The sequence below is a fragment of the Aotus nancymaae genome, unplaced genomic scaffold, assembly GCF_030222135.1.
Source record: "Aotus nancymaae isolate 86718 unplaced genomic scaffold, 86718_ANA_hifiasm-v0.15.2.pri h1tg000088l, whole genome shotgun sequence".
NCBI lineage: Eukaryota > Metazoa > Chordata > Mammalia > Primates > Aotidae > Aotus > Aotus nancymaae.
Window position 1 is genome coordinate 10,677,065 of NW_026988503.1, and position 25,283 is coordinate 10,702,347.

Consider the following 25,283-nt stretch of genomic DNA (forward strand, 5'->3'; position numbering starts at 1 on the left):
TTTCAGGTTGTACTAGTTTTCTGTATTCTTTTTTGCTCTTTCATAATTGCTTCTGATGGCTTGGTGTCAAATATGGAATGTGTGTGTGTGAAAGCTGGAGTGTATGTGTTGTATCTGTGAGTGAGAACCACGATCATATGTAGACCACATTACTTCAAAGTTATTATTTACAAATTTACTTTTGTAAAATATTATTTTTCCTATTAGATATATGAATTTGGAAAATGCAACATTATACCAAAAGGAATAAAATGTTTAAATCTACAGGGTGCTAGTGAAGTACAGATGGTTGTTAACTTTTAATAATAAGATATTTTTTAAAAGTTGGCTGGGCTCAGTGGCTCATGCCTATAATCCCAGCACTTTGGGAGGCTGAGGCTGGCAGATTACTTGAGGCCAGGAATTCCAGACCAGCCTGGCCAACATGGTAAAGCCCCATCACTACTAAAATATAAAAATTAGACTGGCTTGGTGGTGCACACCTGTAGTCCCAGCTACTTGGGAGGCTGAGGCAGAATTACTTGAACCCAGGAGGCGGAGGTTGCAGTAAGCCAAGATCTTGCCACTGCTCTCCAGCCTGTGTGAACAGAGTGTGACTCCATTTCAAATAATAGTAATAGTAATAAGGTGTTTTAAAATTGTATTTCATAAAATATAGTAAGTTTATTTATCTGTGAATAACTAGGTTAAGTTACCACATGCCTTTTGACAAGCCACTTGGACTGAGGTAGCAGCAGACAAACTATTTCAAGCCATGTTGTATTTTTCAACTATCAACCATTAATGGGTGGCTGAATATTTTACATATGCCATTTTAACTATCTTAAAGTAGACAGTAAAATTCAATTTAAACATTAAAACAATCTTTCTCTACTAAATAAACCATAGGTGTCCCTTACACTTCTGACACTAATGTAATTATTATTAGCTTACAATTCTTATCTGAGACAGTTATATAGATAAAGTAAGCCCTAAGTAACATTAAATCGGCCAACTTGACATTCTTCTCAGTAATGACCCTGACATGGCTGTTTTGCTGCAGAATATGGGTATGATTAAGTAATAGCAGGTGGGTCTTTACTGACATTAGTTATTTACAAGTTGCTTTTTCTTACTTTATCTTAACTCTTTAGGACATAGATAATGGATATATGTTAAATATTTTTGAAAATTCTAGAGCATTTCATAAAGATATAGATGTAAATATGCAGATACATAGACTTCAGCCTATTTACAAAAGATGTTTTATAGTATTTCATAAAATTGAAGTCCTGTATAACCACAAATACCCAAATCAGTTTCATTCAGACATTTCTTTAATCTTCATTTGCAAGTTAGAGTTTTATCTATTGATAGCATGTTTTTTAAATTATTCTCTCATTTGCCAAAGAATATTTCCCATACTCACACTGGTATAATGTAGTTTTTCATTATTCTTTATATGTAAAATGAAAATATTTATTAATAAAATAGTATTAATTACATTAATCATCTATATATAAAATAAAAGTAATAATTATTACTGTATAATGTTGCTATGATTAACATTTTTTAAAAAGAAAGACCCATACGAAATTACTTTGAAACAAATAATTTCTACTATAAATTGGAGGATTAGAAGATTTCCACTATAGAGCTTGAAGCAATTACACAGGAACTGGATTAGCAGTAAGAAAGCCTCACTTTAATGGATACTGTTAGTGAATTCCCCAATTAAGTAGGAGGTCTTGAGGTTGGAATTTAATTGCTCTGTTTAGTGAGCCACACCTCAGATACAGAGTCTTCAATTTTCATGTAATATGTGTGTGAGGGTTGAGGTGAAGAAAATTGTCACACAACATACCCAATGAAGTAATTAGATTTGAGCACTAAAAACCACACCCAGTTTTAGACAAAAGTTTCTGAAAGATTCTTTATTTGGAACAATGGTTCCATGAAAACCTAGACATCTAGGTTAATTCCCATGAAAACCTAGACATCTGAACTTAAGTAAATGTTCTGGGTGTCCAGTGGTCTGGGAAATAACAAAACATTCCCTCCAAATTAGTCAATTCTGCATAGTAGTTTCCAAAATCTCAGTGTCTTACAACACAAGCATTTATTTTTGTACATAGATCTGTGGAGTGGCTACAGCACCTGTGTTTCAGCCTGCAGAATGGGCTCAGGTCAGTTCTACTTACGTTTCATTTCAGGACTGCTGTGGTTTGGATGTTTGTGCTCTCTGAACCTCATGTGGAAAATTGATCTCCAATGTGTTAATGTTGGGAGGTCGGGGCTTGGTGAGAGCTGTTTGGGTCATGTGGGCAGATCACTCATCAATATGTCCTCCCTGGGGTGAGGGAACTTTCATACTATTCTTTTCTGGTGGAGCTGGTTATTAGAAAGTGCTTGACACTTCCCCACCTTCTCTTCTGTCCATGTGATCTCTTTGCAGAGGCAAAGAGATCCTTTTCTGCTTTCTGCCATGAACTGGAACAACCAGAGAACCTCACCAGGTGCAGTTGTCTGGTCTTGAACTTTCCAGCCACCAGAATTATAAGCCAAGTAAACTTTTAAAATATATTATCCAGTTTTAGGTAGTCTGTTATGACCACACTTCATGGACTAAAACAAGGTCAAGGTCTAAGCTGAAGAGGAAACCACTGTCTAGGCTATTTTTATTTTTCACAGCACAGAGCAAGGCACCTAGAGTGTAAACCAGGCAAAGTCACAGGAGCACCTGTAACGCTAACTCATCTTCCATTGGCCAAAGAAAGTTATATGTTCAAGTCCAATGTCAATAAGGCAGGGAATTATACTACTCCCACTATAAACCATAGCAAGAGCAAAGGTAAAAGGAGAATGCTAAACCAATGATACTATCTACTAAACCCTCAAAGGTGAAAGAGCAGTTAGTATACCTGTGTACTACTTACCACAACAAAAAACTACATGTGGCAAGTGTTTTAAGATTGCAAAGGTAACGTAAGACACATTTGATGATATATCTTTAAGATATTTAGTGAGTAATCTCAAAACTTTCAGTCACTCCGTTATTGGGAGATAATTCTCCATGGATCTTTATGTCATGCAAGCAAGGCAGTGACTACCCTTTGTCCAGGATTATCTTTTAAAGGATTTTTGCATAGTAAACCGCCTTGGAAGATAGATGTAATGTCTCCCTCTGTAGTAAAAGGCAAGCATGCTTAAAGCTTAATATCCATATGTGCTTGAACAAAAAATTATTCATATTATTTCTCACTTTTCAGAAAAATGTATATTTATTACTATTTATATTATAGTTTTTACTTTTCAGAATATATGTATTTATATATGTAAATCAAGCTTGTTAATTCTGTTATACAAATTGTCTATACTCTTATAGATTTTTTTGTCTGCTTGATTTATCAATTACTGTGACAGATTTATTAAATCATGCATTCTGATGGTACATTTGTCTATTTCTCTATGTGTTTATATCTTTTTTGTGCTACATATTTTAATCATATGTTGCTAAGTGCACAAAAGTTTAGAATTAGAATATCTTTCTGTATAAATGATTTTGCAATAATTTAATGTCTCTTTTTATCTATAATGATGTTCTTTATATTAGTATCTTTTTTCCTGAATTTCTATAGCATCTGCTCACAAATTCACTTCTCTGGTTCTAAGTTTCCTGTTCTTGGAAACTAGTATGAACAAATACTGCAGATGGTTCACAAAACACTAGGCAGATATTTATGTTGTAACTAAGATCACAACAGTGACAATGTAATCTAGAAAACTGAAATTGTGATGATAGCTCCTTGATTCCTACATTTTCAGAAGTGGTTGAGTTTATCGCTCCCATGGGTAGGCAGTTCTGAGGCATTGCTCTGGCAGTCATTCCTGGGGATTATACTATATCACCCAACACTTTCAAACTTAATTTCTTCTCTTAAATTTCTTTCTTGTTAAACTATCTAGAGTAGATTCTGTCATCGAAACTCACATAATATAGTAAGTAACTTACAGCAGCACTCTGGTGACAGGAATCTGAAATTGATTCCTGGTTGGTCTCCATGGCAGTGATTGAATTATTTTCAAATAGAGTACCAGTAACCTCTACATGCAGATTGCAAATGATTTGCTTAAATTATCATTCACAGTCCCTCTTTGGCAGGCCGAATGGATGCTGCCATACCATCACACTGTGGAAATGAGAAGTATAAGACCATATGGATGAATGGTTGTTTTATGCACTGGCGAGTTTAAAGTGGCAATAACACGATAGGCTTTAAGTCCTAAAAAAAAAAAAAAAAGCCATGGTAGAAAGAAAAACATTTCCATGACCACCCTAGAAAAATTTAGAGCCAGATGCTGTGGGTTGAGAAATTGTAGCATACATTAAATTCACAAAATCTTCTAGCATCTTATATACTAATTAGGGTATTCATTGGGAAAGTCTTGGAGACTGATACTGAGAATGATGATATTTAAGATGATTTATTTGATTTAAATGACTCTCAAGCTCCCACTCCCAGGAAGCCTAACTTGCTCGCAAAATCATGCCTTCCTTCTAGACTCTGAAGGGGCATTACCTCATGTCCACCTCCACTGCCTGTCAGTGCTAACGGGGCCACCCAAGACTAAGGTCAGCTTCAGTATGCTGAGTCCCAAAGGACCAGAACATTTACACACCATAAAAAACACAAGATTGTAATATTAATACAGATATGGAAAATAAATCAAAAATTGTGGGTAAAAGTAATTTCAGAGAACACTAAACCAAAATAGAGAAAACATGGTTTCAAATTGATTGGATTTATTGATACTAATGTATATATACCAGCCATGTGGTATATATAGTGCTGTCTGGTAAAAATATAATAAGAAACATACATGTAATTTTAATTTTCCAGTAGCCACATAAAAAGCACAAAGAAGCAGGTGAATATAATTTTAGTAGTATGTTTCTGTTTTCAATATATTTAAAATATTATCATTTCAAAATAAAATCAATATAAAACTATTAATGATATATTTTTCTTTTACTGTTCTTCCAAGTCCACCATGATTTTACATTTAAAGCCTATCTCAATTTCAGATGCTAAATTTTTATCAGAAATACTTGATTTATTTACATATAATAAAACAAATTGAGAAAGTAGATTCAAATCCCCAAGATTTTCCAAACATAATTAAACATTTTCCAGTAACAGAATAAAGTACCAAAATAACGTTTGACATTAATATTTGCATCCATATTGTAAAAACTTCTGTTGACATCATCAAGAAAATTTAATAGATAATTACTTCAAGAAAACCAAAATAGTCTACTATGTATTTGTAAGGAAAGAAAAAAGGAAGAATAGAAAGAGGAGAGGAAGGAAATGGTAGAAGAAGAGAGGACAGGAGAAAGGGAGGGAAGAAGTGAGGAGGAGATGGAAGAATGAAGGATTAAGGAAAGAAAATAAGAGTAATGAAGGGTTTCTGGAAATTAACAATATTATCAATAGATAGCTAGAACAACAGCAGAGATGAGTTTCAAGGGCTAGCTACTGATGTGAACAATAAGCTGAAAACATATCCTAGTATAAATAACCAAAGAAAAAAAAGCAGACATAAGAAAAGAGTTAATGAGATTTACTCCCAGTTGTTTAACAATTGCCTATGAGAGCTTCAGAGTCAAGAATGAGGCACTACAAACAAGACAGAAAACACAAAATCCCTGGAAAATATTCCTGAACATAGTCTTCAAAGATTTTACTGTTCACAAATTACTGAAACAAGATAAAAGAAATAATTTATATGCAAAATATCCTACCCACAAGGGTTAAAAATCAAACTGACCTAAGACAGTGCTGATAACACAAGATTCTGCAAACCTGTGTAGCAATGTCTTGAAAGTTTTGAAAACTATGCAAGCAAACAATTTTGAACTTAAAATTCTAAGTTAATATATTGCAGTGTAAAGCAAAATAAAGACATTTGCAGGCATAATGTAATGAAATTGCTCATTACCATTATCTTATATAAAACTAAATATTCTGGCCAGTTACAGTGGCTCGTGCCTGTAATCCAGCACTTTGGGAGGGTGAGGCAGGTGGATCATGAGGTCAAGAGATCGAGACCATCCTGCCCAACATGGTGAAACCCCATCTTTACTAAAAATACAAAAATTAGCCAGGTGTGGTGGCACGTGCCTGTAGTCTCAGCTACTTGGGAGGCTGAGGCAGGAGAATCACTTGAACCTGGGAGGTGGAGGTTGCAGTGACCTGAGATCTCACCACTGCACTCCAGCCTGGCTACTGAGCGAGACTGCATCTCAAAAAAGAAAACAACAACAAAAAATAAATATTCTGAAAGATTCTCTTGGTAAAGGAAAAGGAAAAATGGAAGTAGAAATATGAGAAAAATGATATAAGTTAGAAAAATTCATGGCAGAATGGTTTCAGGATGAAGAAAAATAGGTGAAAATATATTTTTGAAAAGTGATTGTCCTGGATGTTTAGAAAAATGTACTTTGGCAAAGGTTTAGGGACACAGGGATTATTTTCTCTCCTCACGTTAGTCTAACTGCAATATCTGGAGTGACTGATATTCAACGTCATCATATATTCAATGTCAACCAAAAATTTAAAAAGGATAATATTCTTACTATTTCAAAGCGTAGAGCAAAAGTTAAAAATTGTAAAATGAAAATATACATAACAAAACCAAAAAAATTTAGACATGAGGAAAGGTAGGAGGTTATATAATGAGGAGAAATTCTTTATCTCATAGTGAGCATTAAAAAAAATGTCAAAGTTGATTTTTTTAATTCTAAGAACATTATGTAATATATTTAATTATATGTTTATAAGAAATTTGTTTTATTCTTAGGTTCTGGTCTAGAGATCATTTTGAATTAAAAGAAGATCATGTCTCTATTCTAGTTTTTGCATTTAATATATACAGCATATTTATTAATAGGCTTTAAAAATTCTGTTTCTAGAGAAAATAGAAGTAAAAATGAACATTTGAAATGACTGGCAAAATATCTTTATATGTTCTCACAAAGCAAACGCACTTTTGAAAGCTCCCATGAGGAAAACTTCTTTTCAAATGAAGACAGAAAAAAAATTAGGGTAGGAAATAACCAAATAACCAAAATAAAAAAGGTTTCTGAGTAGAAAACTAATACTACAGCAGAACTCCTCTATGTGTTCAAAATCCTAACGTTTTTCTTAAGGAGTTGGGATGGAGTCAACCAGTCCTAAATCAGTCTTTCTATATTAAAAAGAGACAAAAGGGCCAGTCTAATGAGCTTAAACTCAGAGCCACAGAGATAATGAGAGCCAGAGACCTTGGTCTGTGAACAGCAACTCCCTTTGTTTCACATTGAATACCCTCATCTAGTTATTAGTTCTTCCTCTAGTAATCTGCCAAACAATGAGGGGCTAGAATTTTAAAAGGTGCATTGCCACAGAAAGCAAGCCAGTGCTGAGCTAGTGAAAAGGTGAGATAATGAGATTGACATTGCTGACACTGGAAATCTGGTGATATAAAGATTAGTTTACAATCAAATTACTCTCATATTCACTTATAGCCAAATAAGTAAAGAGGCCACCTGTAAAGTATTTTCCCCATGAGCAATGGTATGGAGACTATTATAATAAACACATGTTTTAGGCAGCAAGGAATTCAGTGGAAGTTGCTAGACACACAGGTTGTTTAAAACTAAATAAGATTCTCCTAAATGAATGATTCATCCATAGTAACAACACTAATTCATTATTCACTTTCAGTTTATATCTATTTTCATTTTTTCCAATCTGTTGCAGTGCAATAGATGCAATAGAAGTGGTGGTTTGTTGCGTTGTTGTTTTAAAACGTTGTTTTAAGTACATAATTTCACTCCATTTGTGCCAGGAAAATGCCCAAACACCTTCATTAGAAATAAAGCAAATCTGTTCAACAGTACTTCGAACAGCAGGCACTATATGCTTTATTGAACAGAAAAGCTTTAACAAACCTTATCGTGTACACATGTTCATTGTGCCTGTGTCTGTTTATGTTCTCAAACTTCCTGAAAATGTGAGCACAACAGCAAAGTAGTGTTTAGCTACCCTACTAACTTGGCCAGGTGGTTGATTATATGGTTTGGCATATTTTTTGCAGGTGGTATACAAAATCATATGTATGAGCTGTTCACCCCACTGAACAGTTTTTTGTAACATTTTTTGCTAAATGACACAGCCCCAGCCACCCATAACAACATATAATGATGCCAGAGTGATATCTTCCCTGGATTCATTTAGCTTTGCAAAGAATTCTCTAAGAAAGACATTTTCCTGCCTTCATTTCTGTTTCATGCTGGGTAATGTTGGCAAGAATTATTCATGGCACATGTGAGCAATTCAAAGAAATATTGTTAAAAAAACAAGGCAGCTTTGCAGAGGTACGCTATCTGCTTGATGACTTGGCATGCTGCCCCTGGTACTTGGCATAGCACCCTAGCTGCTGGCACAGGGGATATTATATATACTTGCCATTGGGCCTCTACTATGCTACTTGCTGTGCACGATCAATATCGACCAACTGCATAAACAACTGGATGAACCTTGTATCTGAGGGATAGCAAATAGCATTTGAATTATTTTACATAAATCTGAAAATGTAATAGCGGTTGACATTCCTATTAGTATTATATCTGTGCACGATGATCATAATTGAGTAACATTAAATTTAGTTTATTGAACAGCAGTCCACTGCCCGCTTTACTGTGACTATGATCTGTGTAATGAAACCAGCAGTACGAAAAATTCTCTCAGTTGGTACACTTCCTGGAGAGCAGCCAAAGTATTTATTGCTATTTGTGCAATTAATGGCCATATCGATTTCTTTTTTTTTTTCTAGTAAATAGTAGATAAGTTGTGCTAAGTTTTCTTATCTCTTCAAGGTTTGTTTCAGCTGTAATTAATGTGACTATAAGAATAATACTCAGTTGTTCTTAGGAACTGGTTTTCATGTCTGCAGCATTTGCAACTTACATATTACTCTGGTTTGAAATGATTAAATTGATAAGTGACTCTATTGCCAAAACAATCCCATATGCTGAAGTATGATTTATTAATGTTCAAAAATAAGAAGGTAAAACTTCACTAGCCAAAATGCTGTGGTGGTTAATCATCTGTTCTTCCAGCTAATTCCATAATCCTCAATGTGACAATCAATTCATCATGCTGAAATGGCAAATTCATATAAATCATATTTCCAAGTTCTACATGCAGTCAACAAAATATATTGCACATTTCCCATAAATTATGTGATATAATGTTAATTTATTTTTCACATTAAAAACTCTAACTACCCTATGTGTTTATATATTGTGCTGGGAAAATGATGAGCCTCATTTTGGCACATCTAGACAATTATACCATGCACAGGAAAGAAGATATGAAGCCCTCTGATTTAGGAAGAATTCACAGAAATACTGGGCAGTCCGTCTCCTCTAATATGATCAAGTGTTCTTATGTCTTCTCCTGCTTTGTTCTGATGTCTTACTAATCAGGATTAGTAGGATTCAAAGATCTTTAGTGCATTTCTCACTTGCAGGACATGGGTAAAAGAAAAAAGGTCAGTCTTGGCATCATTTCGTGCATTCTTGCTATTGAAGGAATTAGAGTAATCTACATTCCAGTTCATACGCTCCTCTTTCTTTTATTTCAATTCCACACACCACCTAATTTCATGGAGTTAGAGTGAACACTCTGCAACTCCTTTCTTTCTTTCTTTTTAATCTTATTCTCTAAAATCTATTTAGTACACACAATAAGAACTAAAATATAGTAACGTAGCCTTTCCAGACATCCCAATGGGTCATGTGATTCATAATTCTCTGAGGAAAAGAATTGTAGAGGGAGGGGCTTTCTGTCTTTAGTAGACACAATCTCTGATGTTGTCCTATTAAAAATAGGACTCTGCAATTTCTAAATATGATGTGGGCATGGCACAATAACTGTCTAACTTTACTCCATTTTATAAGTCACATTAAATGTACTAAATTATGCAACAGTTCAGAATCCCAAATACTCCCTAAAGGAAAATCTGTCTATACATATTTAGATAGTCCACAGAAATAACACATTTAAGGAAAACAGTCTGGATCCTGAGTTTGTTTTCCTCATGACTTCTGTTTGTTATTTCCCATAAATCCTGTATATCAATACTACTTTTTATCTGGATTTTAGGTCTGTTGTGGTGCATCTAAAAACAGCTCATCACTTGATCTATCTGACTGTTATTCATCCTTTACCTCAATGTCCTGGTTGTCCTTAGGTCTGACATGCAATTTTTCTTCATATGAGGAGATTCTTGACTCAGTTCCTGCAAGTTAGTTTATGAAAAGAACAATGAAGAACTTGTCATATACAATCTGATTTTGTTGAAAATTTTCTTTTTTTTTAAATAAAAAGGCAGGGCATGGTGGCTCACACCTGTAATCCTACCACTTTGGGAGGCCGAGGCAGGTGGATCAACTGAGGTCAGGAGTTCCAGACCAGCCTGGCCAACATGGCAAAACCCCGTCTGTACTAAAAATACAAAAAATAGTCGGGTGTCGTGGCAGGCACCTGTAATCCCAGCTACTTGGGAGGCTGAGGCAGGAGAATCGCTTGAACCTGGGAGGTGGATGTTGCAGTGAGACCGAGCCACTTCACTCCAGACTGGGCAAAAGAGTAAAATTTAGTCTCAAAAAAAAAAAAAAAAAAAAAAAACCCAAAATATTATTTTGGAATTATATGTCTACCACTTAGAATGAAATTAACATTTTTTGGTAGTGACTCATTGATAATGGATTGCCGTTCAACAAATTGTTATTTCCTTGAAATGTAATTACTAATATTTACATATAAGAAATGATGTTTCTACTGAAAAAGAAAATTTATCTTAAAGATGATTTACTAGTAAGGCTAAAAACCACTATATTCAGGGTAACAAATTAATTCAGTATACAAAAGCTGGCAAAAGAAGAGGGTTCAGGGGCAAGAGCCAAGATCTGGCTGACAGAACAGAGCAGTTAGCACTTGCTGCTTGGGTACCTGGGGATGTGGGCACTAACCTCTGTGATGATTGTATTTTAGCCTAAGATGCAGCATAAGCTGATAGATGTTATCACAGACTGAGCCATAAAAATCTATGGAACACAGCTCCTTGTTACAAGAAGGGCTTGCTCTACAATGTTGTATGTCTTAACAATATAAGAGCTGGAATGGAACCATACTTTTTCATTCAGAAATTCTTGCTCTTTCAGCAGCATGAATTTCACCCATTAGGTAACAGGAAGAGTGTGTGTGTGTGTGTGTGTGTGTGTGTGTGTAAGGAGATTTTCATGAATATGATCCCCTATGAACATGGGTGTGCAGATCTGAACTTAGCTCTCCCTTGCTCAAAACACTTTAGTGGCTTCTAACTATATTTATTCTAAACTATTAATACTTGGGATTTCAATCACAGCACAAAGGAGGAGGAAATAAATCGAGCCACTTGGGGCCAAGTTTAGGTATTTTACCAGAATTAAATTAAAATTCTATTGCAATCTGTAGAGCAACCACTAAGAAAATAGGACAATACCATACAGTTTAAAAAATAGTCTGGGTGCAGTGGCTCACGCCTGTAATCCCAGCACTTTGGGAGGCCAAGGAGGGCAGATCACAAGGTCAAGAGATTGAGACAATCCTGGCCAACATGGTGAAACCCATCTCTACTAAAAATACAAAAATTAGCAGGATGTGGTGGCTCATGCCTGTAGTCCCATCTACTTGGGAGGCTAAGGCAGGAGAATCATTTGAACCTGGGAGGTGGAGGTTGCAGTGAGCCAAGATGATGCCACTGCACACCAGCCTGGATGACAGAGCAAGACTTCGTCTCAAAAAAAAAAATTAACAGAGAAATAAAAATATTTTTTAACTCAATATAAGGCAATAAAGTAATCACAGGAGAACAAGAAAGACATAAGACAAATTGAAAGCAAATGTGAAAATGATAGATGCAAATTCCACAATATAAGTTAACTAAAAAGGCAATGATTATCAAATTGGATTTAAAAATCAAGATTCAACTATATGATGTTTTTGAGAGACATACTGCTGTGTATAACTTTATGTTTAGTTACATGACTCCTTGCAGTGAATGAGTGAGTTTTGCAGTCATTGGTCTTCCCAAATAGCACATTTCATAATAATTTTGTAAATTGGTTTATGATAATCAATGATATAATTTCAAATTGATACATCTCATAGAATTGTTTATAGTTTTTCCTTCTTTTAATACAATTAAAACACTCATATGAGGTATTTAGTTTAGTCAAATTCATAGAGACAGAAAGTAGAATAATGATTGCCAGGGACTGGGGAAGGATGGAATGAGAAGCTGTGTAATGGGTACATAGTTTCATTTCTGAAAGACGAAAAATATTCTGTGGATGGATGGTGGTGTTGGTAGCACAACTATGTGACTATACCTAATGCCACTGAACTAAACACTTAAAAATGGTTAAAATGTCAAATTTCACATATTTTTACCATAACATTTAATTTATTAAAACATTAAATAATAATGTTTACTAGCATAATGTTTAAAGTCAGTTTCAGTCACTCAATAAATGTCTTTATATCCTTGTATTTTATTACATTATCGAAGATAGACTAGCTAAGGTCCCAATTATCAACTAATATATCTGAAATTAAAACTTCCCAGGAAGCAGCAAGTCATCCTTTCCCATTCCTACTCTTTCTCTCTATTTAAGGCCCCATCTTCTTGAGAATAATCTAGCTGCTCAGTATTTCCCATTTCCCTATGAGGTCTCAGGGACTTGGTTAAAGTCTGTGTCCCTTTTTGTTTAAATGTTTCCTTTGACTCTCCAGAGCTAACAAAATATAGTCCAGTTCCCATAATCTAGTCTTGAAGACACTTTATTTTTTCACTGAAGTCACTACTTCTCTTACTCTGCAAAATATTGTATTTTGGGTCCTGAACTTTCTCTCCTATCCAAACATACCATTCTCTTTTATACTTCTAGATCACTAAATTTCTGTAGAGAATTACTCCCCCACTCATTAATAATGTAAGAAGGTAATATTGACAGGGTGTATCTATTGCCTTTAATCGTCACCTCCTCCATGATGTCCTTTTCACCTCAGATTCTTCCAGAATTAACACTGATTTGCCCAGTGTCTTCCAAAAGTGCTTAGTCCACTTGTATTTTATAGTACTATGAGAGCAGATTAGTTATTTCCAATTTTTTCTTGTCCCTTGTGGAGGGAAAGTTATACTTTCCTGCTACATTAATGTCAGTCTTGGCCATGTTATTTGATCTGACCAGTGAAATGTAAGTGAAATTGGCATGTGTCCCTTCCAGATAAAAATAAAATTAAGAGTCAGAAATAATTCTCAGAGAATATTTCTTTTATCTTGAACTCCATAATGAAGATAATATAGAGGAGAATAATAGTCCAATGATGAGGACAACATTCGTTTTTAAAAACCACTGCAATTTGGGGGTTGTTATGACTGAGATTATCTTACTAATACGAGTTCTAACAATGTTCTGTCTTACTAATTTGTCTATAGAGCTAGCTCTTCTCACTAAACTACAAGATTCATTGCATCAAAAATTGCTATTTATCTTTGTTATTTTAATGCCTAGGACTTTACTCAGTTCAGAGATGTTTAATATATTTTTTGTATGAATGGACACATAAATAAAAAAAAAGGATAAAATTTTAAAGCTATTCCAGCCATTATTGTTATGTTCAACTATGTGGAGTTATTTCTCACTGTATCAGAAATGTTGCTTACTCAGTATTCATATATGTGAGTATTTTCATCAACTGGTTTGTTGGGTTAATGATTTGGTCATTCCTTGAAGAGACAGTGATTTAACTTAATAGAGATCAAAGCTACTGATGTTGCCTGAATTTAGATTAGGTAAGTATTGCACCTTTCTAGTGTGTGTTTCACCATTTTGTTTATGGAGTGTGAAATATATAGCCTTGTGCTGTTTCTGCACCCTTCATCCATGCATAGCCAACAATATACTGTACGCACCATTTCTGCTAACCTTGGCAAATTAGCAGAGGTATTTGTGTAATCAGGCAGTTGAGTGTTTGTGTAGTTTATCACTTTTTATGAAAAGGGAAATGTGTTAAGGAGGATTAAGCAGAAAAATAACTATCAGTGGCTTATATTTAGAATATTGCTGTAGTAAAATAAGAAAAAATAAAAATGATACCAAGGGTTTCATTAAAAATTATTGAGTTTCGTTAATAAGGTGATATGACAAAACCAAAACTATACAGCTTATTATTTTTTTGTCAGTGAGAAAGTAGAGAAACATTTGTCTTCCTTTTCTTTTTTTGAGAACACTAGTCCACCTTTAATTCCGTGTGACTAGCTTTTTTTTTTTTTTTCAGCTAAGATTGTAGTCCTTTGAGAGCAATGTTGACAGCTTTGAGCTGACAAAGAATCATTATAATCAGTGCTGAAGATATGAAATCACAATGAGAGAATTCATGTTTATAGTAACAGGGACCACACACTGTGATAGTTTGCATTAGGAACTCAGCAGGTGCAATATGCAAAACTGAATCACAGTAGTGGATTTGAGGAACTTAGGATATGAAAAGGTCATTTTTGTTCAAGTACCTGTCTACTGTGTTAAAATAAAAAAACAGAATATTTCCATAAAAATTTGCAGAAGATAACATATTGTGCATACATGAACTTAAAGATTTCCATAGTGTTTGTCTAAATTATGTTGTTTACCTTAATGTCAACAGCATTTGAGTGCTGGATACAGAAGCTGATTAAAAGCATTATAGATGTCGTTTTATATAAGCAAGAAAAAAAAAACCTCAAGAAATTACAAATGGCAGATCTTATAAATATTCAAGTAAACAAAATCACCGGAATGTTTTTCAATTGTTAAGGAGTGGGCTGAGCTGTAGAGATGAGGTGTGAAAAACTATTATGAGAGTGAAACCCTATGTTTAAGTGCTGTCAATTCTCTGTAACCACTAGGGTGCACTGAATGTAATGGCATCATATTTATTCTACTCTTTTTACATGGGATGAGGAAGGTAGTTTTGCAAGGAAAGTTAGATTAGTTTTCCCTGAGAAAATTGTCAAGTAAATGAATTGTTATTCTTAGAACTGTCTCTTTCGTCTATGTTCTGAACCTATTTGATATCTTAGTAATATTTCTCTTCCATATATTTCACTAGTTCATTTTTCAACAATGCTTTACAAAACACCTATGCTGTCTAGGCACAAGAGGATCATGGAGGTATAGAACATGGGCTCTCTTTTTGAAGCATCTACAGACTAATGGAAGAGGTGAACACATAAGCATAATTACAGCAATGTCATTAAAGACATGGGAGCCACAAAGAAGAAAGCGCTATACTCTGCCTGAGTTAGTAAGCATTCACAAAGGTGCAGGGCTATGAGTTGAGGTTTTTTCCTATGGGTATGCTCTCACTGAGTAAAAAATGGGTTAGTTGAGGCAGAGAGAACCTCACATAAAATGCACACAGAAAGCAGTCAGCAGCTTGCTGAGATCAACTTCCAAAGGGTTTGTGAGAAGCAGCTAAACAGAAATAGGAAAGTGGGCAGAATCATGCGACTATATGCTGAGGAATTTGGGTTTTATCTTGTTTAATTAAGGTCGTAGAAGAATATATTAACCAGGAAGGCAATATTAATAGGTTTGCCTTTTAAAGAATTTGGAAGATTTTTCAGGGGAAACTTAAAACTGCAGGTGAAAATAAGATCACTGAAAATCTAAACCCCATTTTCTCTCCCCACTATTAACACCTGTAGTCTTGAAAGTTAATTTAAAGATACTCATTTTAAATGTCAATTGCCTAACAACAGCTTACAAGTATTTGTATGCTTTCAATGATACATTCTGCACAATAATAATCCAAATCACAATAAAGCTAAGTGAAATTTCTTGTACTAGGCTTTTGGGAAGCTTGATCATTTTTAGGTACTTACTGAAAACCACCAGCAGCAGGGAGCATGGATTGTAAGAAACTTCACTTTCCAGTCTTAGTGGAAAGATGCAGAGGTAGAGGGGTGTGATGGCCTTGGATTTGTCCTGGACCATCCTGACTCTTCAAACTACTGTCCCTAAAATGCTACACGCAATTCTTTACTCTTAAGCATGAAGGGATTTTTTTGCCGTCTTCCCTCTTGCTCTTATTGCTTCTCTTCAGTCTTTTAATTAAATTCCAAATTGTGTTAACTGTTATTATTTTTAGGTAGACTCAAAAGTCCTTGTAGACTACAAATGAAATGTCTATGTATAGTAGTCGGAATTTGTCTCATTACTAAAATGGACTTCCTTGAGCACTTGATAGAAGTACCTAAGTGTCAGTGACCCTTGCTTAAAAATGCAAAACTGAATTCTGTTTATCTCATGTCAAGTGAATTACTTCTAGATATAAATGCATCTCTCTGAAAAACAAGATTTACTTCGTAAATGATTGTGTTACATTAAAATGCGTTTGACAATGTTTACCGCTAGTTTGGAATATCAGAGAAGAAAGAATAGTGTAAATGAATTTTTAAAAATAATTTTGTATAATAGCATGGATGAGAAAGAAGCAGTTTATAATATAATGTCAAAATATTTTTCTGATCAAAGTAAAAATAATACCGATACCTTGTCATAAGGTAACATTAAAATATAAATAAAAATTATGTTAAAATATAGACTGGGTTTAAAAACTAGATTCCAGGTACTCAGTATTAACTTCAAGATGCTATTCAGAAATTACTGGTATTTAGGTTAGTCCACATAAAAGTGCTGTGCTGGCTAAATGATTCTTAGAAATGTTTGGAAGATCGTTCTAATGTTGTACTTTGGGTATGATGTATGACATAATGGTTTGTCTCTCTCACACTCTAGTGATACTAAGTTCTCATTCTGGCTCCATTCCTGGAATTTACAACATTCACTCAGATACCCAACACTCACTCTCTTCAACCATATTGGATAACAAGTTATTTAGTCTTCTGGGCAATGCTAAATGCCCTGGTCAAAAATTTGACATGTGCTACTTTTTCCCAATAAAATAAATAAAGTAAAATCTGAATGTTTTTACAGCTTTATAGGGAAATATTTAAAAGCAAGAGAAAATATAAACATTTCTAACAATAATACTAGTAATAAAATTATTGATTTAAAGTTTTAATAATAATTGAGAAATGTAATGATTAGTGGAAATAACCAACTTGTTTTTTAAGCTACTCCTTTCTTATAGTTTTGAATTGGACACAATTCCTCATTCTGTCTCCAGACATTTACTTTGGGTCTTAAAGTGTAAGCCAGGCACAGTGGTACATGCCTGTAGTCTCAGCTACTCAGGAGGCTGAGATGGGAGGATTGTGTGAGCCCATGAGTTTGATCCCAGCCTAGTCAACATGGTGGTACAATTGAGATATTATCCCTAAAAATTTTTTTAACTTAAAATAATGTACAAAGCAACAATAATTTTAGTTATTTGTTTTTATTTCTGGTAATGGAAATGAATTCAGATTTATTTAATGGAAAACTAATATCTTACATATCCAAAGTTAGTTTGAAGTTCTCATAAGATACCATGCATTTTCTCATATTCAAACATATTTTTTAAAACACAGATGTTCTATGGTTTTATTAAAATGTTCTATATTAGGTATATCTGAACTAGAAAGATGGTTCTGAATGCGAACCAATATTGCCAATATGTGAACTTCACACATTTTTTTTTCACTTCTTTATTTTACATCCATTTGACACTTACTTATAAGTTCAACCTCATAACAGACACTGCCTTTGGAGAGTTTACTCTCAAGTGAAAGAAGACACAGATGAACACAAATAACCACAATAAAATATTATAGGCAAATATTAGGACATTGAGCACAAACATGGTTCTTTTCTTCCATTAAATTTCGGTAGGGAATATAGCCTTAGAAATGCTAGAAAATAAATTATTACACTTGCATAATGCCTAAAAGGCAAAATTCAAAGTGTTAGGAAAAAATATTTTTTAATAAAATAAATCGCATGTTTGTAACACCTTGAAATTTACAAAATATTTTTGATATCTCTCTTTTTTTGTCTAATTGTTGATACTACTGTCACACACCATAGGCACCTAACAGCTTCTGGTTTACGTATTTACGCACATTGCCCCATTTCATTCCTACTTCAGATTGATTGCTAAGTTAGCAATTACTATCGTCATGTTACTGATGATGAAATAGAAGATGAGGTAAATTAAATAATTTGTCAAAAGTCCACATAGCTATTGATGTGAAAACAGAGACCCAAACCCAAACTTATCTGACCTGAAAGCTCATGTGCTTTCCACTGTGAACAAGACAAAGATTATTCTACTATTTACAAATGAGAAAAAAAGAGTAATTAATTTGCTCATGGTAAATTAGAGGGCATATATTTGAATGCAGGGTTTCTGACTAATCAATAAAATACTTTTCATTTTAACTTGCTGACTCTGATGACTCTTTTGTGTTGTATGCTAGCATTTTAAGTAAATTAAGAGGTGAATAAACATTCATACTATACTTTCTTAATAAAGTTTACTGAATGCAATTATGAAATTTTCTAGAATTTAATGTTTGTATCACATTAAAGCATTTGAAATTTTTTACTGTAACTCTGTAGAATATATAAGCAAAACTAAGAACAATTCCCCTTAATCACTGACAAATTAATCTAGTTTTTATTCACAGTATTTTGCAATTGATCCCATGGTATCCTGAAACCATGTACCAGTTAGTAACTAATGTATTTTCAACACTAAGTTATTGGGTTCCATAAAGAACAATTGAAATTATAACTTAGGTTTAAAAATTGCGAAAATTAAGAGTCACAGCCCAGTAGAGTGAAGAGGCTATCTATGTGGGGCTGGGATAGGGGGTGGCTGCTGAGAAACATCAGAGCCCAAGAAGCAGTGAAAGTGATGTCTATAGGAAGACACGATCTAGGGTAACCTGGTGTGGAGTCATGGAACCCAACGGTGTGAACAGAATATCCTCATAGCCAGGTATCCCAAGGGAGAATCCAAAAACAGTGATGAGAATATATCCACTGGAGAGACATAGAGACATCTAAATAATAACAATGATTGTAACCCTTGAATTAAAGAGGAAAACAAGAGCCCATACTTTAATAAAGTAATAAACACTCAAATGACAAATGTGATAACTACATAGTTCAACGTGCTCCCTCTAAAACTTTTAAAAGTTACCAAAGGAAAAATAGTAACTTTACAGTTGGAAAATCCTGGCAGATAACTTACTTAAGTGGTCAGAGTAAATACCATCAGTAATAGACAGAATCAAAATCATTCTCTGACAAAATACAATGAGAAGACTCATAGTACTCTTTCTGTGGTATTCTGCCAAATGCTTATAGCCTAACTCTAATGGTATGGACACTGAAACCCATATTGAAGGACATTCTAATCTGTCTGCAATCTTCAAAAGTGTTAAGGTCATGAAAGTCAAGGGAAGACTGAAAAGCTGCCAAATGAAGTAGACTAAAGAGACATGCCAACTGAACCAGACATGTGATTTGGAATTGTATCAGGTTTCTTTTGCTGTCCTAATATATGACTGCAAACCCAGGGGCTTAAAATAACTAACTCAAATGTATTATTTTCTGTAGGTCGGAATTTCAGTACAGATCTCACTCCAGCTAAAGTCAAAGTTTTGGCGTGGTTGCATTCCTTTCTGAAGACTAGGGGTAAGAGTTGGGGATCCATTTCCTCCCTCATTTGGGTTATTGGCACAATTCACTTCCTTGCACACAGCACCATACATATTAGAAGCAGCAACTGGATGTACTCCAAGTCCAATCCTTCTTATGCTGCCATCTCTCTGCACATAGCTGGGACCAGTTCTCTGCTTTTAAGGAATCATGTGATTAGATTTGGTCTTACTAGCTATCAGGTTAATTTTCTCACCTCAAGGTCTCTAAACCTAATTATATTTTGCCATGTAAGAAATCATATTCACAGGTTCTAGCTAATAGGAATATCTTTGTTTTAGGGGTTGGGAGAAAGTACTTCTAAAATTACTGATACTGGGTGACTTCAGTCTAATGTACAGTCTCCTGAGGGATACACCAAGATAACCCAATCTTTGAAAAGAACATGAGAACATCAGATGTCAGTTTTGCTTTATGCCTACAGTTTTGTAGCATGGCCATAGGCAGTGTGGGCTACCTAAGCTGTTTGTTAGCATTAGTTGCTTACTTTTTTGTTTTTGTTTTTGTTTAAGACCAGGTTTCACTCTTGTCACCTAGGCCTGGAGTGCAATAGCACAATCTCAGCTCACTGCAACCTCCAACTCCCGGGTTCAATCGATTCTCCTGCCTCCGCCTCCTGAGTAGTTGGGATTACAGGTGCCCACCACCAGGCCCAGCTAATTTTTGAGTTTTTAATAGAGATGCAGTTTCACCATGTTGGCCAGGCTGATCTTGAACTCTTGACCTCAGGTGATCCACCCACCTTGGCCTCCCAAAATGCTGGGATTACAGGCGTGAGTCACCGAGCCAGGCTAGTTGCTTACATTTTTTAAGGATTTTTTGGATTCATCTTATTCAACTGTTAGGCAATATTTATTTTTGTTCTTAAGGTAAGGTGGCCATAACTATGATCACAAATTCTTCTACATTTAGATTTCAGTTAAATATCTATATCTTAATAAGCACAATTTACATTGAAAACGGTAAAAATTTCCACAATAAAATATATTAAATCTGTTAAGAAGTTTTGGTGGGTTTCTTTTCTTTTCTTTAATGTTGTGTCTATATTAGAGAATGATAATCTCTGAAAGTAGTTTTGCTTTTGATTTACTGTTGATTGAGCTATTTCTACCAGAAAATCATTTACAGGCAAGAACAGTTTCACTAATCCAAATTTGCACTGTTTATGACTTCTGAAGTAGAAATCAGGTCAAAAACCCCAGAAGAATAAAATAATTAACCTGAATATCACATTGAATCAGTTTTGCTAATACGGTGCCCTGTAAACATTGGATGACTTATTTAAAGAGACCAAACCAATAGTGAATAAAGTAGAATATCATCCATTCATAGGCACATCAATTGGTAGCTTTGTCTGGGTTTGCAGGTGTGTGTGTCTCTCTGTGTGTATGGTTGTACATCAAAAGCCTTAGAAAGACAACTGTGTCCTGATAAATACTGTAAATGTTTAATTCCTGGACCTGGAGAGGCTTCCTCTTCACTTCTTCTAATCATTAACAAAGAGATATTGAATAAAAAATCTAATTTCATAAAAATATTTTGCCAGTTATCAGGAAAATAGATGATTGAAATCATTTGTTTTCCATCTTCTAATTTGAACCGAAAATTCTGCTTATGTATAATAATATATAAATCATTCCTTAAAAAAATTGTTGATTGTCTACTTTGTCTATTTTAGCTTTTAAATATTTTACAATAGATTTTATTCTGAAAATAAAAATTTCAAAAGGCACATTAGAATTACAGAAAATAGCTGAGTAAAATAAATTTCAAAAAGATTATTTACTTGATGCTATAAGATCAATAAACATTTGAACCGATATGAGAATTGAAATTTTCAGAATTTCAATCCAATCCTTTTCTCATGAAATTATAAAATTATTAGGTAGACATAAAAGCATAAAGGCTATAACCAAATTTTTTGCATAAGTAGTAATTAAGCTAATTATATATGTATTTTTTCCTAAACATTTAAAGTCTTTCTTTGGTAATTTTTTTCTAGCATAGTTCTATTGAAATTTTGACTGTAGCGTGTTTTCATTTTTTTTTTTTTTTTTTTTTGAAACGCAGTTTCGCTCTTGTTACCCAGGCTGGAGTGCAATGGCGCGATCTCGGCTCACCACAACCTCCGCCTCCTGGGTTCAGGCAATTCTCCTGCCTCAGCCTCCCGAGTAGCTGGGATTACAGGCACGCGCCACCATGCCCAGCTAATTTTTTGTATTTTTAGTAAAGACAGGGTTTCACCATGTTGACCAGGATGGTCTCGATCTCTTGACCTCGTGATCCACCCTCCTCTGCCTCCCAAAGTGCTGGGATTACAGGCGTGAGTCACCGTGCCCGGCTCTCGTGTTTTCATTTTTTAAATTACTTTTGCTGTTGTTTACTTTCTCTGATGAGAATTGTGAATAATGAAAAATCACATATTTTTTAAGAGAAAAGAGTGAAAAATGTAGTTATATTTTGCTCATATTTCATGATCTCATCGTTAGTTGGTGGCACTAAGTTAATTATGTTAAGAACAAAAACTTCTAGACTGGTTTTTGTTTCCAGGTAATGGATTCATATGTATTTATTTGTGTTTTATTTCATGAATTTGCAATTTTATATTATTTGAATGATCCTTATCATATAAGGCATTCTCTACTATCAAACAGCAGTGCTACTTTAATTTAATCTATTGGGATCCAAGAGCCTTAAAGACTACTACCCTAGCTCATTGATGGATAAGGCAATAATAAGTTTGGCAACTATCTGTAAGATACACTGAAGTTTCATTACCAAGAAAATAATTTTAGACTGCCCTTTTCTTTTCCATTTTCCGCCAGATACTTCATGATTCTGAAGAAGAATTAGAGGTGAGGCTTGAGAAAATGGAGAAAAAGGTAAGAATATAAAGTGGCTAAATTGATACAGATACACACACACACACACGTACACACACAGAAACACACACACACACCTCGAAATAAAACCTGAGAGTGATAAAAGGGAGATGGAAAAGAAAATATGACTCAATATGGAAGGAAAAATGAGCCAAATGTACAACACAATTGAGAAGTATCAGAAGAGATTATGAGAAACATTCCTGAAGATTATGAATTTATTCTTTTTGATTTTTTAAATGTTGCAGATATGCTTTGGATTTTCTTGAAGATGAGAAGCTTTCTTAAACATCCACTAATTTCTTGATAGGTTATATTCTCTGCCTTCTGTGAAACAAACTGATGGATACTAATGGCTCAATTACACTTACAGCTAGTCACTTCTGTAGTTTACACACATAGTTCTGCTACCAATGTTTAGTAATGAGTTAAACATTTTGCTATATTTGTCCCTGAAGCTATAATTTAATTAATCATTATATGTAGCAATAATAATAAGTAAAACAAAAAGAAGGAGAATTTTTTTGTTTTATGGTAATTATGTTGGGTGCTTTGGATCCTCCCAATAAAGTTGACTTCCCTAAAATAATTATGCTTGAATTAGGTATAGAAACGCTAATTGTAAAAAATTGAAAGTTACTGTAAATCTTCTAATCGTAGTTCTTTGCAAGTGTACTTAAGTTATTGCTCCACTTGAAATAAATGAAAACTGGAAATCTGAGCTGATGAATTATGGGTCCCTTTTAAGTAAGAAAGATGACAAGGAAATCTAATCAGCTGACTTATACAAAAATAAAGTACCTTGGCCAGAGATCAAAGATAGGTGAAAAAATTAACATTTATGTTTTTTAAGTAAGATAAAATGTACAAGTTTTTATGTACATATTTTATGACTTCCTGATATAACACAAAGTATTGATAAAAGCACCCAATACTTGTTCTAATGGCATCCAATTAGTATTAAAGTGTTTCTATTATTATTGTTGTTGTTGTTGTCATTTTTATTTGGTGACTGGGTGAATATTAACCACCCAGTTGCCAAACGGGTGGTTGACATTCCACCACCATTGGCAATGACGCAGCCAAGTAGACACCAACATTCAGGTGTGTATGTATATTTTTACCTTTTTTTAATGACACCCTCCACTATTCTTTGCAGCAAAAGACATCATAGAGAGTAATCTGTATTATTACTTATCATTGTGCAACCCATAGATTAGCAGCATCAGCATCACCTGAAAGTTTATTAGAAACTCATCAAGTCAGGTTTAAGCCAAAACTTACTGATCAGAATCTGCATTTTAAAAGACCCCAGGTGATTTGTTTTCAATTAAAGTTTGAAAAGCACTAGTCTAGAGTTTTCTTAGTGAGCATATTAATAAATAACAGCATTCTAGGTATAGAGTGACACTTCTGAAAAGATTTGAAGGCATGATTGGGATAATGAATCTATGAGAACATAATTAATGCATACTGTATAAATTGTATGAGATGATGGTGGAGGTGCTTCTTAGGATAAACATTGATTCCAAAGTAAAAGATGATTTACTGAGCTTTTCTTTGGATTTCATAGATATCATACCTTGAAGATCCTAATTGAGAGGAAGTATTGGTAAGTATATTAAATTATTGGTAATTTTCCTGCTTTGGAGACTTGAATATACAACATGGTTGCAGCATAATATGCATATTTATTTGTTAAGATAATAGAAGTATGATTACAATATTTACTTGTGAGAACAGAAACATTAATATTTAAAGCCATTGTTTGCCTCTGTCTCCTGCTGGTAACTGTTTTCCTTAAAAGCACTACAAAAGGCATTTTGAACAGATGGTGGCTGGTTTTCTCTATCCTGCCTCCCCTCACAACTGCCACGGAGCCTCACCATTCATTAATCTTCCATAGACTTCCAGTAGCACAGCAACTAAATTACACACATACACACACTGAGGCCAGCATTTCTGTCAGGCTGAAAATTAAACTGAAAAGCACTGTGCCAAGTCTTTTAACCAAACTTCACTATAAAACAGTTAGAAAAATAAACATTTAGCTTGAAGGCTGACCCATGAATATCCAATCTTAAATAAAAATGTTGGCTGGTTATTATGTCTTAGACATTCTCTACAGAGTGTATCAGAAATCTTCAAGTGAAATGAAACTCTCTAAACATCTGGTTTGAATTCACCTTGACTCATAACTGTTTTAAAAGAGAGCTATTTCCTTGATCTTTGAAATAGGAAAAGAACAAAAATATTACAAACAACCATGCTTTTACTAAAATTGTTATCACCTGCTGTTTAGAAGCAAATAGAATAATACACATTCTTTATTGGAATATATCTTCCAGACTACATATTTTCTAAAAAGTAAAAGGGGTTTATTTAATATTTAAAACTTTACATATTAAATATATATATTACACTTTCCTTATAAGGTTAAATAATGTACACTTCCAAGACTCCCTGTTTTTTTTAACTTTTTATTTTGATAACATTTCAAATTTAGGAAAAAGTTATAAAAACAGTACCAGGAGCTTCTGCCCTCTTTAGCCAGCTGCACCTAATTGTTTAGATTTTACCACAATTGCTTTGTTATTATCACTACTAGTACTATT

At 34.1% G+C, this 25,283-nt stretch overlaps 1 long non-coding RNA gene across 1 annotated transcript; it reads left to right on the forward strand.

Annotated features, from left to right (window-relative positions):
* Positions 1-2,114: 2,114 nt before the first annotated feature.
* Positions 2,115-23,648, forward strand: LOC135271619 (uncharacterized). The gene is made up of 3 exons (XR_010339734.1): positions 2,115-2,165; positions 22,612-22,668; positions 22,917-23,648. It is a non-coding gene; the product is annotated as an uncharacterized LOC135271619 (long non-coding RNA).
* The last annotated feature ends 1,635 nt before the right edge of the window (positions 23,649-25,283 follow it).